Here is a 17,279-nt window from a genome sequence, read left to right as displayed (position 1 = left end):
CAATCATCTCTTTAATATGATTAGTTTGTTGTTTGTCCTCAGCTGTGATGAAACCTGTTTTCAGTAACAGGGACTTATTTCAGAGGGAGAGAGAGAAGAGTCTCAACAAAAAAAAAAAACATGTCTGTGAAGGCGTTTGACCAAAACCAAGAAATTTTAAAGATGGAGGCAGTAAAAGCTCATTCTGGGCACAGATTCCTTTCTACACTTTGAATCTTTAACTGATGGAAAGTTTTGTCAACACGCACAAAGAAAACTGTCAAACAGAATCAGACTTTTTTGGGAATTTAACCCTAAGATGAAAAACAATTGACAAAAGACAAACGAAGGAAGTGCCTTTCAAACTAAATTCTGATATTATACGTGGTTTAGGTGGTAGTCTGACTTATTTTAGGTCCTTTCCTGTGATGCAACAGTAAACAGACGATGAGCGGTGGGTTCAGTGATGCTTTGACTAATAGAAGACGTGGCCAATGGAAGCATCTGTCTGCAGTTACAACAGAGATCACGTTTCCCCTCCATCAGCTTCTCTGTCTTGTTAAATCTAAGAGAACGCCTAATGATCAGCTCCACCTTCTCTTCCAGACCTTGTGGCTCCCTATGCTTCTCTCTCAGTGCTGCTCTACTGGTGGTTCCAGAGTATTTCGTGATCAGGGGACTGTGTGCTGATTCCTCTGTACTTTACACTGATCCAACCATAGCTTTATTTAATGAATAATGGATCTGTGTGGGTTCACACTCCACTACATGTTTGTTGTTGGTTCTCCAGCGTGTGGCTGTGCTTTACAGGTGTCTGTGTGTTGTGACGTTGGTTAGGTTTTAGTTAATTTGTCATCATGGGTGCCTCTGAGTTAATCAGCCTCTGCTGTGGGGTTTGGCATAAAACCAAACACTACCTTAATCTGTTTCTGGTCAGAAAGACATGTGGTGCTGGAGACTGTCCCAGTTAGTGGGACTGACGCCAGTTAAACTGGGCATGTGTGAGGGCTGTGGGATAAGCTGGGGGGGGAGAAGCACAACTTCTGGAGAGAAAGAGACAAGGTTAGTTGAACATACTGTAGAACAATGATGGGAGGTTATTGGACAGAAGAGATAGAAGAAAACACTTTTTCTTTTTCTAGATTTTTAAATTCTATCCTACATTTCACAGGCAGCTCGGTGATCTCTCTTTCTAAGTCCTGTCAGAACTCATTTTGAATTATGCTTTTCAAGGAGCTGGTTCTGGAGATTTGTTTAATGTATGATGTAAAGGAGAGATCCTATTCAAAGATGACACCAAGGTTCCTCACAGTAGAATCTGAAGCTAATGTTATGCCATCCAGGGTGGCTATCAGACTCAATAGTGTCTCACTGTGATTTTTAGGCCCAACGATAAGAATTTCGTTTTTATCTCAATTTAGTTTTGGGAAATCCAGGATTTGGTGTTTTTAAACAACTTTGAATTTTTACTAGTTGATCTGTTTCATTTGGTTCCAAAGACATATACTGTACAGTATAGCTGGATATCATTTGCATAACAATGGAAATTTGTAGAATGCTTCCTAATAATATTACCTAGAGACATGTATAGACTGAACAGTATTGGACTAAACACAAAACCCTTCCAAAGGTAATCAATCCTCTTTATGAAGGATTTGTCGTTAACAAACTGAAGTCACCAGTGATCATAGTATGTTTGTCAGCAGGTGTGTCACTAAGTGGGGAAAAGCTGGTTGAAACGTGAAGTGCTTGGTGGTGAATCGTGGGCGCCTGTCTAAAGCTACGTTTCTAACAAGCTGCCACCCAGTCATGACCCAGCTGCCAGGGGCCTGCTCATGGACTGCTAGCAGAGACTCTAAGTCTAACAATCTCAGCTGCAAACCTGCAACTAGCGTACACTAATTACATATACCATAACCATCACTAAAGGAGGCAGAGGATAAGCTAAACATAAGACACACAAGCACCAAACAGAGCGAGAAGGAGAGGGAGAGGAAGCCATAGCAGGAAAGTAAGTTAGCTGCTACGCTAGCAGAGAAAACACTAGATAACTGTGAAGATTAGCAGGACGTTTAATGAAAAGAAATGATGCCTGAGTGTTACAAGCTTGTTATGCGACTCTTAGCAGTCACTACTAACTATAAGGTAATAGTATTTAGAAAAGAGTGCAGTGTAACGCCATACACACAAAGCGGCAGCAAACCTTAGTAACCGGAAGTGACGCGATACACAATATATAGCCAGACTATACCTGTGTTACAACATGTGCAGGTCAAAGTCGGTCAAACTGATGCCGATGGGGGCCGCTGCCCTGCTGGTTTTTCACCTCTCCGTGCCCCAGCTCCTACCTACTGATTGCCATGACCAGGTGAGCTGGAAAACCAGCAGGGACAGTGGCCCTGAAGACCGGAACTCGACACGTGCTCTACAGGTTTCCTGGTACTGGAGGATGATAAAACCTGAAATGTTTGCTGTCGTCAGGAAGATAATCAGAGATGCACAGAAAACCAGTGCTGTGAAAGTGCATCATGTCTAGGACGCAGTGCCAAAGGTGAAGTCAGAGCGTCTGCAGCAGGACTGAAGACGTTCCTTTAGACCTTATCTAGGTTCTGACCGGACTGATCTGATCCCAGTGACTGGAAACTATTTGGACCTGGCTAAGTGGGAGCTTAAAGAGAAACACAGTCCTCGGGTGGGCCTCTGATCAGTGCCCTTCCTGTCACAGGCGCTTAGCATCTATTACATAACATGGTGAAATGTTCTTTTTCAATCTATCGGTTTCACCTAACAGGAGGCAGGAAGGTTGGTTCACGTGCTGGACAGAACACCGAGCTTGCTTCAAACAGCAGCGAATGTTACCTGTTGATGATGGTAACAGAAATAAGGTACTGCACATGACAACGTCTATTTATTTGCAACAGGTATTAAAAAAATTGTATTTGGAAAACAAGTCATTCTACACAGCCTTGCACCTCAGCCTGAAAAGAACCTGAAGAATGTACAGAACGTGCAGACTTATTTGTGTCACTGGGTAGTGAAAGTGTGTGGAGCAAGCTCCAGTCAGGCCCAGACAGGCCTTGGTTCTGGTAATACCGATTCTGTGGTTGGACGCTGCCGTCCACATGCTTCATGTCAGTGTCTTTGATTTGACAGTGCAGCTTCCTGTGTTCTTCCTTTGCAGGTCAGACTCCACATTACCTGGGTTCATTGTATGAGATGAAGAAAGTAACAAACATACAGTAGGGAGTGTGACTGAGGTGCGTGGTTTCCAACATACTGTACTGTAGGTCTACGTTGTTTCCTCTGATCCTTCGTCGGTTCATTAGGTTTAAAACATTAATACAGGTCACACTTTGAATAAAAGCCGACCACACATGTGCATTCAGACCAACTAACTGCTGTACATAATGTGACAGAAAACTAAATGATATTTGGCTTCGGATCACGTCTATTTGAGTGTGGTGTGAGAGTTGGGTTGGCACATTTTAAATTAGTTTAATTAGTTTGATTAATGCATAAAGTCAGAGCTTTGTCATTACAAACTGCTTCTAGATCCATACTGTACATCCAACAGTGTCATCACTTTCAGCATTAATATATAACTTAACAAAAGATTATGTAAAACACACACAATAATAATAAAGGATAGAGAAAACATTCCCAATAAAAGGTTTAGAAGCTTTGGCCTGAGGCCAGACATGCAGAGAGGTTTCCAGTATTGGGTGTGACCGATTTCACAGAACAGGAAATAAATTAAAAAATGCATCTGTTACTTGAAATGCGATCTCATTCATCAGCATCTGACTTGTCCCCCAGGGAAGCTGCCCCCCGGGGCCGTGTGGACTCTTATCTGTACTGGAGGTCAGACGTCATGACTTGTGTCTTTTGCTATTTCCAACCTAGGTTAGAGTCATTTCAAGTCAAGTCAATTTCGCTCTTGTGACTTTTGCTGGGATGTGATGTCATTTAATGTTTCACCTTACCTCATTGTTTTGAGGTTAACCTGACTCCTCTAAGCTCACTTACAGTAAAGTACCGTTGAAAAGTTTGGGGTCACTTAGAAATATCCTTATTTCTGACAGAAAGGCACTTTTTATTTTCAATGAACGATTCAGAAATACACTGGTTACATCACTAATGTGGTAAATGACTATTCTAGCTGCAAATGTCTGATTTTTGCTGCAATATTTACTTCGGTGTTTAGAGGCCCATTTCCAGCAACTGTCACTGCAGTGTAGTAATGGTACAATGTGTCTGCTCATTGCGTCAGAAGGCCCAGATTACCAGATTACCTCAATAAGTCATCAACAAAACATCCAGAATGCCAAAAATCTGCAATCCTGTAATTGCTGCAAATAGAGGATTCTTTGACGAGAGCAAAGAAAAAATAAAAATAAATATAAAAAATAAATAAATAAAATAATTTAAAAAAATATTATTTCAAATACAAATTTTTATTTTTAACCTTTTCAATTAGGCTATATTTTTGATTCATTTTACAACTCATGATGTGAAAAAAAAGTGTGACATTTAATGAAAAACACAAAATTGTCTGGGATACCCCAAACTTTTGAACAGTAGTGTATATCTAAATCTAATTATTGTAGACAGACAAATCAAGCTAGAGACTTTGTGTCTTTATTTGTTTTTTCCATTGTTGAAAAATAAACAAACAAACCTTATGTTATTATATGTTGGAGTTAGAGTTAGGGAGTGAGGATTCTAGTCTGACTAAACCAGTTTGGACCTGTTGTCACAACAGCAATGAATTAGTTATGTTGACATCTCCTGTGAACAGGTTGAAGTTACCTGTTTCTGTATTAGTCATTGTGAGTTCTTAGTCTAATCGGTTACACAATCTGACGGCACATTGTTTAGAGGCCACTCACCTGGTAGGCCCACTTACTGAGGTCATGGACTGCCCAGAATAAAAAGAACTGAGCCTAAAGACTTGATGCAAGAGGAGCCGTACGGGTCCTGAGGTAAGACCCATAATACTGTATATCAATGCAAATTAGAGATATTCATGAGCTGAGGAAGAGTAGAAAGATAAAGACAAAGGGAACTCATTGAATGCGTAGTGATAAATTTTCAGACTTGATTACTTTTATGAATGTCATTCATTTGTTTGTTTGTCAGTGTGGATCAGCTCTGCAGTGGTGGACGATGAAAACCCTGTTTCTTCTAGTTCTCCTGGTTCTCTACATCAGCAGCAGTGAGTCCAATAACCTAAAGTTCAGGTGTCTTTGCTCCATTGTGTGTCATCAGCACTAACCATGAGCCGTGCTCCAGTTTCAGCGCTGCAGTGCAACCACTGCGTCCCGGCGTCGGTGGGGGGTCTGTGCTTGGACACGGTGGTCACCTGCCGTAGAGCTGCCCACGTCTGCGGCTTCGCCACCTATTCCTTTAATAACAGTAAGTCATCCACATTTGATTTATTGCTATGCTTTTATTAAAATTTTATTTAACGCTTAGTAAAGTTTTTAAACACACTTAGATTATTTGTCTTAGTGTAAATAAATACCCGATTCACCATGTTTACTGTTCTTTTTACTGCAGTCTTCTCATATTTCAAAAGATGCATGGGGAAATCCGAAATCAGCCTTCTAAGAGCCAATCCAAGCTTCAGAGTCCAAACCTGCTCCACTCATCGTTGCAACTGAGGCAGAGAGGCAAAAACTTTATGAACAAACAAAACCACCTTGTATTACTGTATGTGATGTGATGTGATGACACCTGACTTTCCTATTTAATAAAACATTATGCTAAGACAAGGACAAATCTTGTGTGTGACATGACATCCAACAGAAACTGTTGTAAACAATGAATTCAGGAAAAGAGAGCAGTTGCTCCTCTCTGTCAGCTTTTCCTCCACATCAGCTGGGAATAGGGACAGGCTGGACCGTGTCAACTGGTCCAGACCCCACATGCAACTAAGCGGTAGAAAATGTATGGATGAGCAATGTCATGGCTGCGCATTGCCAACAACAGTGCAAGATTGTGAACTGTCCCACATGGGTGCAAAGCAGACAGGTAGAAAATTGCAAAGAGCCCATAAACAAACGAAGAAGATACACACATCTCTGCCATTAATCGCGATTAACGCATTAATATGAGAAGCATTTAGTAACAACTTTGTGCACGTTGTAACGCCGTCGATTTTATACTGGGGTCCTTTCCTTTTCATACAACTCATGTATTCTTCATGTAAAGGAGGCTCACAAGTGCCGTCATTCGTTTCATTCGATTCTATTAACGTTCCTCAGACCAATATCTTCCAACACTAATCAGCCTGCGGCTTGTAGCTAACCACTTAGCTATGGCATTTGTTAGATTGCCTTACTTTTGTTTATACTTCTCCCACACGCTACATCCAATTCAGTCTGCTGAAGTCTCCCCCGCTGTTCGTTTAGGTAGGTGATTTACTGGCATCACTCCATGAGCGCCTGGCTGCACAAAAGAACAGACTACTAGTGGTTGGAACCCACCCTGAATGGTTAACGGTAGGCTGAACAGTCCTGAACCTGAAGGACCCCCAAAAGGGAGCAGTCCCAACAAGTACCCAACAAGTGGTACCTGTGGTGATAACGGGCTGTAACTCCCAAGCTGGGCGAGTGGCTCCAGCAGATACCAGGAACAACATCTGAGACCTCTGTCCAGAAGAGTGCAGTCCCACAAACAGCTAAGATACTGCGCAGGACCCTCAAGGTCCCAGACCACTCCAAGTAAGGGGCGAGTGGGGAATTTTTTTTTTTCACACACAAAAAATGCTCAGACAAGAGTAGCCATCTTTCAGTGTGGAGGAGATTGTTACACAATTGACACTGAGACAAAACCAGAGTGTCAGAAAAGGAACAATCACAACGTCACAGTCAGGAATCAGCTGAACACCTCAGTGTTTCCTCATCAGCAGCTACTGTAAGAAGGAGCGTAGCTGGTGTTCAGCTGCCGTCAGTTGGAAACTGACTCTCACATGACACACGTCGTGTCAACTGGTCTTCTTCTGGCGTCACCAGTTTGACAGGTCATGGGGAAGTCTGTTTTGATGCAAGTGTGACAACAAATGCTGACCTTTGACACCAAACAAATGACGCAACCAATGTTAGCAGGTTATTAGGAAAGCTTCAAGACCTGAAAACAGCAGCTACTGTAGATGAACATGAAATAAATAAAATAAATAAAACACAAAGTCAAATCTTTACAGTATGGTGGAGAAGTGAAGCAGAAAATGGTCGTATCTGACCAAAATGCTGTCAATCTATAACTACAGCTATCTGACAGTCTGTCAGCTGTAAAACCTTCCAGCTTCCCACATAACTACTGTAAGTTTATAACTGTGTTTATAAATGTGTGCTGCATGGGTGGTCTCTTTTCTGCCGGCCTCCACCGATGTGGTGCCAGGGGACATGGTTGGGCCGATAGGGTCGGCCCCGCTCCGCTCATGGGGGGTGGTGGACTGAGGGTGGGCCCCACTCTGGGTGCGGGGACATCTCGTGGCGGGCTGCCTATGGGCTGTGGGTCCTCGGCCTCCACTCTTTCAGGCCGACCCTCCCATGGGGGGAGTATTTGCCCCTGGTTCTCATGGGATGCCTGGGGGGTTCTGTGTGGGCAGTTTGGGTCACAACACCTGCCTGAATCCTGGAAGGTGCGTGGGCTTCTGGCTGCTGGGTTTCTTCCCTACACTCGTTTGGCTGGCTGTAGTGGCCGAGCTCCTCCCATCACCCTGGATTTGTGGCACTGTTCATGCACCAACATCTGCCTCACCCCTTGGGTGAACAATGTTAAGCTACTGTACAGCTTTACTAACCTTGTAACCTTGCTTTCTAAACCTAACTGTAAGTAAGTATTACTGATACTTCACTACCATTATCAATAATGTGTAAATATGGAAATTGTGATGCTGTACGTCATGGCTATTATTAAGTAGTATGAGAATATGTAAAACGATGCATATGTGTACAGTATGTATGTGATTTATGTATACGTTTGTATGAGTATGTGCACATTCAAACACTATTATTGGCATTAGTATTAATTTTTAAGGTAAACCACAGTAAAGCAGTTGTTTTTTAATTATGAAAGCAAAAACTCCACCAACAAAGCAACATCACACATTTAGGATTGACGAAATAAAACATTAAATAAACCATCAAGAAGAGTGTATATATATATATATATATATATATATATATATATATATATATATATATATATATATATATATATATATTATATACTCCTCTTGTAAAAGCAAAACTGTCCATCACAATACGCCATTTAGCTGTTGGACAGAACCAAAAAAAATGTACCCACACAAAACTCTAGGAGCATCCACTACATGTGCTGTTTACAGCTCCATCTTGCTGTATAGATCTGAGGTGGATTCAGCTTCCTGCCTTTAGCAGTTTACATTGTTGTTTTTTGAGCCAAGTCTCGTCTTTACTCAGTCCTGCTCTGAAAACAACACGGAGACGAGGACACTTTTCTGATCGGGCTCCAGCCTAGGTTTTACTGGTGTTAGTATTATTAGTGGATCATAATAGTATCATAATATCATTACAACTCTGTTGTTGTGTTCCACTACACACCCACTAATAGTCACAACATTATCCCATTACTTCAGGTTCACGTAATGTCACCTACTGTACACACCTACTCCTACACCTACTCAGGCTGTACAAGGAGAGTCATTGTTTGACTGAGAGGAAGTCACACAACCTTTTACTGTACATACATGATGCAACTGGAATTCCCCCAGTTGAGCAATCATACTGGGCAGACTATAAAGGGCTCAGGAAAAACCTGACTACAGTAGAGATCTACAAACCTACAAAGCAAAACCAAAGCAGGTAATTATACATGTGACTACTTCTGCATTTCCTACTGTATGTGACGCCTGGGAAGTCAGAGTGTTAGTGCAGCAGCGGGGGAATGTGTGGATCCACCTTGATATTACAGTATATGACAGGTGTGGTTTAAATGCTCACAGAATCCGAGGTGAAAAATGAAAAGCTTCCAGCTGGTCGTCTTCCTCCTGGTCGTCTGCATCAGCAGCAGTAAGTCTGATCCCAGGATATTGTGGAGCATCGGTGCTGACTCACACTGACCCTATTTAATGCTTTTCAGCGATGGCTCTGAAGTGTAATCGCTGTATTCCACCGCCAACTGGAGGCAGCTGCTTCAGCACAGTGGAGACCTGCCAGAGACCTGAAGACGTCTGCGTCTCTGTGACCTACTCGTTTCTTCAGAGTGAGTTCTGCAACTCTAAATGTGGCTAAAGCTCATGGTGAAACTCATTTCATATCATTTCACGTCTTTTATTTGAATCTGTTTCCTGCAGGGTTCTCCTACTTCAGGAGATGCATGAAGGAATCCGACGCCTTTATTCTGAAGGGCACTCAAGGGTATACCGTGTACATGTGCAAGACAGATCGCTGCAACTGAAATCATCAGGAACATGTTTAAACGCACTTTCTGTTATTGATGTTTAATGCTTCTGCTGGATATTTAGGAAGTGCTCCTGAGGCCAAAGCTACTTAATAAAAAGCAAACAGATGAATGTGTGTCCAGTTCCTACTGCAGCGAGGTGTCTCAACGAGCTACAACCATTCATTTGATTAAACTCAGTTCAGTTCGGTTTACTGATGCACTTTACATAGTTCCAAACTTGTCAGAAAACTAAACAGAAACCTTACTTTTATTAAATATCAACAGTGAAGAGGAAAAACTCCAACACCAAACCAAACTCTGAATGCAAAGTAATATGTCCAGACTGTGAAGAAGCTCTAGCAGCACTGCTGAAGGAGGGGTTGCTAAGAGACAGGTTCCACAGCAGCTTCACTGGAGGTGGGACAGAAACACTCTGTGGATCTAAACACCACCACAAAGGATAGAATGGGGAGCAGCACAGTCAAGCTGACTAAAGGTCCATGGGCTCAAGGCACCAAATTAATTGTTCTCTAACATGTGTGTCTTAGCTTACTATACTGTATGACGTTGGCTGGAGGTTGAATTTTAGCTCCTTTCCCAATGAAACAAACCAGGCTCCACAGCAGCTGGAGCAGGTCCTGACTGTGATGTGTTATTATAAGTATTCAACAGCAGCGGTTGTAGCTGATTCACTGACGGTGTCCCTCAGCGCTCAGCAGCGACATCTGGTGGACGGCTCAGGGTTACACGTAGGACCTGGTAAAGGTTCCACGGGAGGTGTTTGGGCGAACACATCTGCATGAGGAGCAGAACCTCAGTGCCAGTGAAGGATGGTGGCAGACGCCCTCACACCCACAGATCCCTCACAACCTTCATGTTGCAGGTTGTTTCTTTTGAGCTTTAAAGCCGACAAACTAAACGTAGCATTAGTTCACATGAGCTAACGTAAAGCTTTAAGGCATTAACTAAGAAATGCTGGTAGTTTGGGGATTTCCTTTTTTCACCTTGGCTCTCGCTGGCTGAAGCCTTCCTCCTCTTTGGGCCTCTCAGACCCTGTTCTGCCTGGAGGCTGGCATGAAACCCAGCCAGCCGCCGCGCTGCTCTCCAAACCAGAGACATTCCAAGTGGGGGAGCTGACATGGTGGCGCTGGCCTCACAGGCGACATCTGCAAGCACTTTCCAAATCACTGCAGCAGCTGAAGAGCTTGAGCACAGGAACAGAGTGTAATGGGAGCGTTGGATGTAGCATCCATATAAAGGAGCATTCATGGAGCCAGAACCTGTGATTGACAGCATGACGGTACCACAGCCCAGAACCACACGTTTGATTAGGCAGCATACGACTTTAAGTGTCCTCTGAAATGTCATGGTCTAACTTCGAGTTAGGCATCAAACAGCTTTTATTGGGCCCTTTTCAATAGGACAGGTTTGAACCGAGGCCTTGTTCTCTTGGTTCATATCTCAGGAGGTCTGTGAGGCCTCCAGTACCACAAGGACATAAGAAACATGGGGCGAACACAAACACAGACAATCTTAGACCTGATGGATCTGTCCTCTGGGTTTTGGGCCTGGTTATCATAGAGTGGAACAAACGCTCACACTGTTAAACCATATGGTCTGTGGTCACGTGTGTACAGTAGCTCCATAGGATTAATGTTGAAATATTCAGTTGATCTGTTGAATTTGAGGTTTTGGAAAGTCCAGATTAAAATTTGTTTTGTTGAATTTATAGTTTACAGCTTTAATGGTACAAATTTAAGTCACTGCTCTGTCACCCTACAGATATTTCCTGTCTCCATCTACAATATAAAATGAACAGTGGTACAAAACTACTACTGCTACTGAGGAACCAACACAAACATCATAAATCATCATAAGTTAGTACTGGTTCACACATGAATAGGTTTAAGCTTTACTCTCAGCTGTGGGGGAAAAAACTAAACAAAAAAGTATTCTTGAAGATCAACACTACACCTCAAACAAAGAAAATAGGACAGATGTCAATAAAATGATGAAGAAGATCAGATGAGATCAACCTTAACTGGTTTCAGATGGGGGAAATGTTGCAGCAGTGAGTATGAAAACTAGAGAAAGAGAGACTCCATGTTCCTAATGAAGTGTCACTCATTTGACTTGAACTCAGACTGTTTGCTCATCATTTCCCTGATGTCTGTGCCAGTTTCCCAGCGGCTTCAAACACTGAGGAGCTCTTTGTGTTCAGAAGTGTCCCAGCAGCCATTTGATCCGAGTCCCTCCGACCTGAGGCAGCACACGCTCAGGCCGGGCTCCTGCACGTGTCTCTGGGAGTCCATTCAGCCAAGCAGTCACTCTGGTAATTACCTCATTACCCACCTGAGACACGTCCTGCGACTGGATGGTGATACCACCTGACAGCTACAGTAGCAAGAAGAAGGAAGAGAAGCTGCTGCAATTATGGGCAGTTAGAAGTTTGGTTAAAGCTCTGCAGATTCACATGTCGCCTTTATTATAGTATCACGTGACTCCATCTGTCGCTTTGTCTAGACTTTATTTAATAAGCTAAGAACCAATTCATTTACAACAAAGCTCTGAGTCCATGTCAAACAGTATGTGAAGCCTGCGACTACCAGCGTCAGTAGAACCTCAGCGGAGTCAGGAGTTATCAAGGCTGAAGTCCAGTAAGTGAAAGCAGATACAGTAGTTGAAGCTCAAATATTTAGACTCCACACAAACGACTGTTGGTAGCCTGAAGCTGGAGAGTTTGGATCCACATCAGTTTCTTAAACACAGACGAATTGCTTTGTGCCGCTCTAGCTGAAAACTTAAGGGACACTTAGGTTTGTAAGACATGAGTTTCTAAATGTATCTTAGATTTGCTCCAAAGAATTTAGAGAATGATTTCATTTTGAGCAGATCAAGCCTGCTGCTGAAACTAAAATATGAGCTAAAGTCAGAGGCTTCCAGAGGTTAACAGCTGGTCCTCACACTAATCAGTCATGGGTCAATGAAAGGTCAACATTCGCCTCTTTTCACATTAATAGCCTTCAAGAACTCGGAGGATTGACGTTAAAGGGTTAAGATGGAGTGTTGCAGTTTGAGCAGAAGAATAATAAAGCATGTAAAACGTTTTCCTGTCTGTGTCGAGGCCTGAGGTTACACAAAGGCACCATTGTGCACTGGGAGCGATTTTCCCCTCCAGAGCCGGTTACATAAGCACTGCTGGGTTTTCTCTTCTGGCTTCAGTCCTCATCACCGTGATATAATGCAGGTGCAAAGCGGGTTCTGGCTCAGCCAAGCCGGCCAGAACCTCTTTGGTTCGTAGAGCTACAAATGATGACACACACTCAGTCTCCCTCTGTCTGTTTACAGACCTACAGGGACACTATTTACAAATGTGACTTGGTTCAGACCATTTCATCCCCAAACATTCTAGAAAGAGAACAGGAAGTCACCTGCTGAAGTAGTGTAGTGGATCATGGTTCCTCAGACACCCAGGGATGTGCTCACCAATGAGCTCACCATCATGTCCTGCGCGTGAAGGGAGGTATGGCCGGAAGCTGTGCATAAGGAATGTGTTACTTGTCACAGCAGTCTGTCACTCAGAGAACCAGTCTCAGAGAACAACACGCTTGAAGGTCCGACTAACCAGGACTGGGTGAGTAATAGATAAGAAGCAACCCTTCTGCAGAATGATGGCACGACCCATGAAGGCTACAGGTGGAAGAATGACTTGATTTTTAATAAGATTTTATGCATACTGTAAAACATGTTAAATTTTGTTGATGACTGAACCTGAAGCTGTGCTTCAGTTCAAACTGAACTGTCTGATAAGACAGACCAAGCAGCCCAGCATCACGTCTTTTAGAGCAGCCACAAACACACTTATATTATATATATAATATATATATAAAAAAACACTCTATTCTCACCCTCCGCGGGTGGTCTCATCCACTTTCCAAGCTCGGGTCCTCTACCAGAGGCCAGGGAGCTTGAGGGTTCTGCGCAGTATCCTTGCTGTTCCTAGGACTGCACTTTTCTGGACTGAGATTTCGGATGTTTTTCCAGGGATCTGTCGTAGCCACTCCTCCAGTTTGGGGGTCACAGCCCCTAGTGCTCCGATCACCACAGGCACCACTGTGGCCTTCACCTTCCAAGCCTTCTCCAGTTCTTCTCTGAGCCCTTGGTATTTCTCTAGTTCTCATGTTCCTTTTTCCTGATGTTGCCATCGCTTGGTATTGCCACATCCACCACTACGGCTTTCCTCTGCTCTTTATCCACCACCACAATGTCTGGTTGGTTCGCCATTACCATTCTGTCAGTCTGGATCTGGAAGTCCCACAGGATCTTGGCTCGCTCGTTCTCTACCACCTTGGGAGGTGTTTCCCACTTTGACCTTGGGGTTTCCAGTCCATACTCCGCGCAGATGTTCCTGTATACTATGCCAGCCACTTGGTTATGGCGTTCCATGTATGCTTTGCCTGCCAGCATCTTACACCCTGCAGTTATGTGCTGGACCGTCTCTGGGGCCTCTTTGCACAGTCTACACCTTGGGTCTTGTCTGGTGTGGTAGATCTGGGCCTCTATGGCTCTGGTGCTCAGGGCCTGCTCATGTGCAGCCAGGATGAGTGCCTCTGTGCTGTCCTTCAGCCCAGCCCTTTCAAGCCATTGGTAGGATTTGTTGAGATCAGCCACTTCAGTTATGTTCCGGTGGTACATCCCGTGCAAGGGCTTGTCCTCCCATGATGGTCCCTCTTCCAGCATCTCATCCTCTGTTCTCCACTGCCTGAGACATTCACTCAGCATGTCATCTGTCGGGGCCTTATCCTTGATGTACTTATGGATCTTGGATGTTTCATCCTGGATAGTGGCTCTCACGCTCACTAGTCCTCGGCCTCCTTCCTTGCGGCTAGCGTACAGTCTCAGGGTGCTGGATTTGGGGTGGAACCCTCCGTGCATGGTGAGGAGCTTTCGTGTCTTAACATCTGTGGTCTGTATCTCTTCCTTTGGCCACCTTATTATTCCTGCAGGGTATCTGATCACTGGCAGAGCGTAGCTGTTTATTGCCCGGGATTTGTTCTTGCCATTGAGCTGGCTTCTTAGGACTTGCCTTACTCGTTGGAGGTATTTGGCTGTTGCCGCATTCCTTGTTGCCTGTTCAAGGTTGCCGTTTGCCTGTGGTATTCCAAGGTACTTGTAATTGTCCTCAATGTCTGCTATTGTTCCTTCTGGGAGTGAGACCCCTTCTGTGTGGATTACCTTGCCTCTCTTTGTCACCATCCTCCCACATTTCTCGAGTCCGAATGACATCCCGATGTCCGAGCTGTAGATCCTGGTGGTGTGGATCAGCGAGTCGATGTCTCGCTCACTCTTGGCGTACAGCTTGATGTCATCCATGTAGAGGAGGTGACTTATGGTGGCCCCGTTCCGGAGTCGGTATCCGTAGCCAGTCTTGTTTATTATTTGGCTGAGGGGGTTCAGACCTATGCAGAACAGCAGTGGGGACAGTGCATCTCCTTGGTATATGCCACATTTGATGGATACTTGGGCAAGTGGCTTCCCATTGGCTTCAAGGGTGGTTCTCCACAACCTCATCGAGTTTGCAATGAAGGCCCTTAGAGTTCTGTTGATGTTGTACAGCTCCAAGCATTCAGTGATCCATGTGTGTGGCATTGAGTCATAGGCTTTCTTGTAGTCGATCCAGGCTGTGCACAGGTTGGTGTGTCGCATTCTGCAGTCTTGGACGACTGTTCTGTCTACCAGGAGTTGGTGTTTGGCTCCTATATATATATATATATATATATATATATATATATATATATATATCAACACCAGTTATATATATTAAGGATAATAACCTCTGTTTTTTTGTTTAAGACAGCTTTCACAAAGTGACCACCTTCTCAGTTATACAGGCGGAGTGTTGGTATAAAAAGTCAATAAAGTCTTTTATGGTGAAATCATGTGATTTACGGCTCTCGGGGTGCAGAGATGCTGGAGACAAGTTGTTGCTGGTTCTTTTTTCTTCTGCTGAAGCTGTAAACACTTTAAAGCAGCTTTGGTCGTTTTAACGACAAATCCAACAACATCTGGATTGTCGGAATCTGAACACAAAACAAATCAAAATTGTAACAAAGTTTTTTTCAAGTCTCAGTAATAGTTTAAATGTACAGTTTGTTGTTTGTTATTCAGTAAAACCATATTTGTGTTTTAAGAGGTGTCTGTATGTAACTGGTAGAGGTGATTTTTAAACGTGTTATTGTGACAGAAAATGGAATAACTTTCATTGGCCTCAGTGATAATCAGATCAAGCCTGTGAGTACAATGCTTTTATTTTCCAATGAAAACAAGTTTGAAGCATTTGTTTTCTTGGCTGCACAACAACAACGACGGCTCGTTAACCTAATTGGCACAGCTTCCTTCATCAGGCCAATTAGCTGTGGGAGCATGTTTGTAATAACAGTCTCTAACTGGTCAGAACCCTTTTGAGCCTTGTGTTTGATGTGGGAACATTTTAGTTTTACCGCTGCAAACAAACAAACTTTAGCAGTGCAGACACGTTGATGCTAGTAACTGCAGCTCAGCGAACAAGGCTACGGTGAACTGTTCCACGCTATATGTTTAATCCTCTTTACAAGTATTCAATTCTGACTGCAACACCAGGACAAAGTGCTGCTTTTAAGATTAACAAACCAAGAGCCGAGTCCTGACGTGATGATTCAGAGTTGCTTTACTTGGCTTCTTGACATACATGCATCTGATAAATGTGATTGTTTCATGGCTGCGGCAGAGGAAGGGTCAAAAAATGAATTCATACTGTAGCATTGTTCATCCTCTTGGTACCATGAATATTTTTCTAAATCTAATCTGAGTCTAAAATGAACCATACCAAATGAATCTGCAAACATTAGCAGGACTGAAGCAGGACTAAATGCTTGCTGTATGTGGGATTTGTTGGGTTTAGTTGTGTGAGGTTTTAAACCTTACTTTGTAAAGTGCCTTGAAATAACTTTGTTGTGATTTGGCGCTATATAAATAAATTGAATTGAATTGAATTGAAAGGAAACGAGTAATAACAAAGCAGCTGGTTTTGGCCTCAGTCCTTGTCATCGGTTTCCTTTTCTAGCAGCGTGATTTCAAGCTCAGCTCATTTTTGTCCAGTCACTTCTGAAAACACACTATTCTTTTCCTCTCTGCATCAGCTGCTGTTTGGCAGCAGTGCTTTTTCTCCATCCTGTCGCATGTTGCAGCACGTGTTGCATCCACTGAGCAACGTTCAGCGCTTTCCTTCATCCACCTCCACCCAGCGAGAACATGGCAGCAGCCTGGACCGTGTGGCTGCTCCCAGCCTGCACGTGACGAGTAGGCGGACGTGCTGTGATGTGAGGGTGCTTCATTCTTCCCGTAACGATGTGGTCCAGCAGCGGCGGGGCCATCACGCACTCTCACATTTCACAAGATCTCTGCAAACACGTGGAAAAGCCTCAGTGACCCAAACACGCTGATTCCCAGCAGCAGCTGGGTAATCAGTGGGTGTTTGTGTTAGTGTGAGGCTGGTTCACGGTTGATTGACATTCTTCACATTGTCCCTTACACAAACCAAATCCTTCTTAAATTCAATAATGCAACATTAACACATAGCACTCATTTAGAATGTGAGATGACATCAAACACAAACTAACACAGAGAAAAACAACAACCACAGCAGGAGGCTTACTACAAAGACATGAGATGAGCGGACGACTGCAACTACAGTAGTACAATGATACCAAATCACAAAGATGAGAACAAACAACGGCATTAATGGCTGCAGAGAGCTGCAATACAAGGTTCATGTGATGAAAATGAAAAAAGTGAAAAATCTGGTGTTTATGGTCTAGTGAGAAAAACAGAGG

The 17,279-nt window shown here is 43.5% G+C and overlaps 1 long non-coding RNA gene across 1 annotated transcript; it reads left to right on the top strand.

Annotated features, from left to right (window-relative positions):
- Positions 1 to 4,802: 4,802 nt before the first annotated feature.
- Positions 4,803 to 5,754, top strand: LOC114849867 (uncharacterized). Its single transcript, XR_003784718.3, has 4 exons — positions 4,803 to 4,961; positions 5,119 to 5,194; positions 5,272 to 5,394; positions 5,539 to 5,754. It is a non-coding gene; the product is annotated as an uncharacterized LOC114849867 (long non-coding RNA).
- The last annotated feature ends 11,525 nt before the right edge of the window (positions 5,755 to 17,279 follow it).

Source organism: Betta splendens, chromosome 2, assembly GCF_900634795.4.
Source record: "Betta splendens chromosome 2, fBetSpl5.4, whole genome shotgun sequence".
Lineage (NCBI taxonomy): Eukaryota > Metazoa > Chordata > Actinopteri > Anabantiformes > Osphronemidae > Betta > Betta splendens.
The sequence above is the reverse complement of the archived record's forward strand: the minus strand, read 5'-3'. Positions and strand labels throughout refer to the sequence as shown.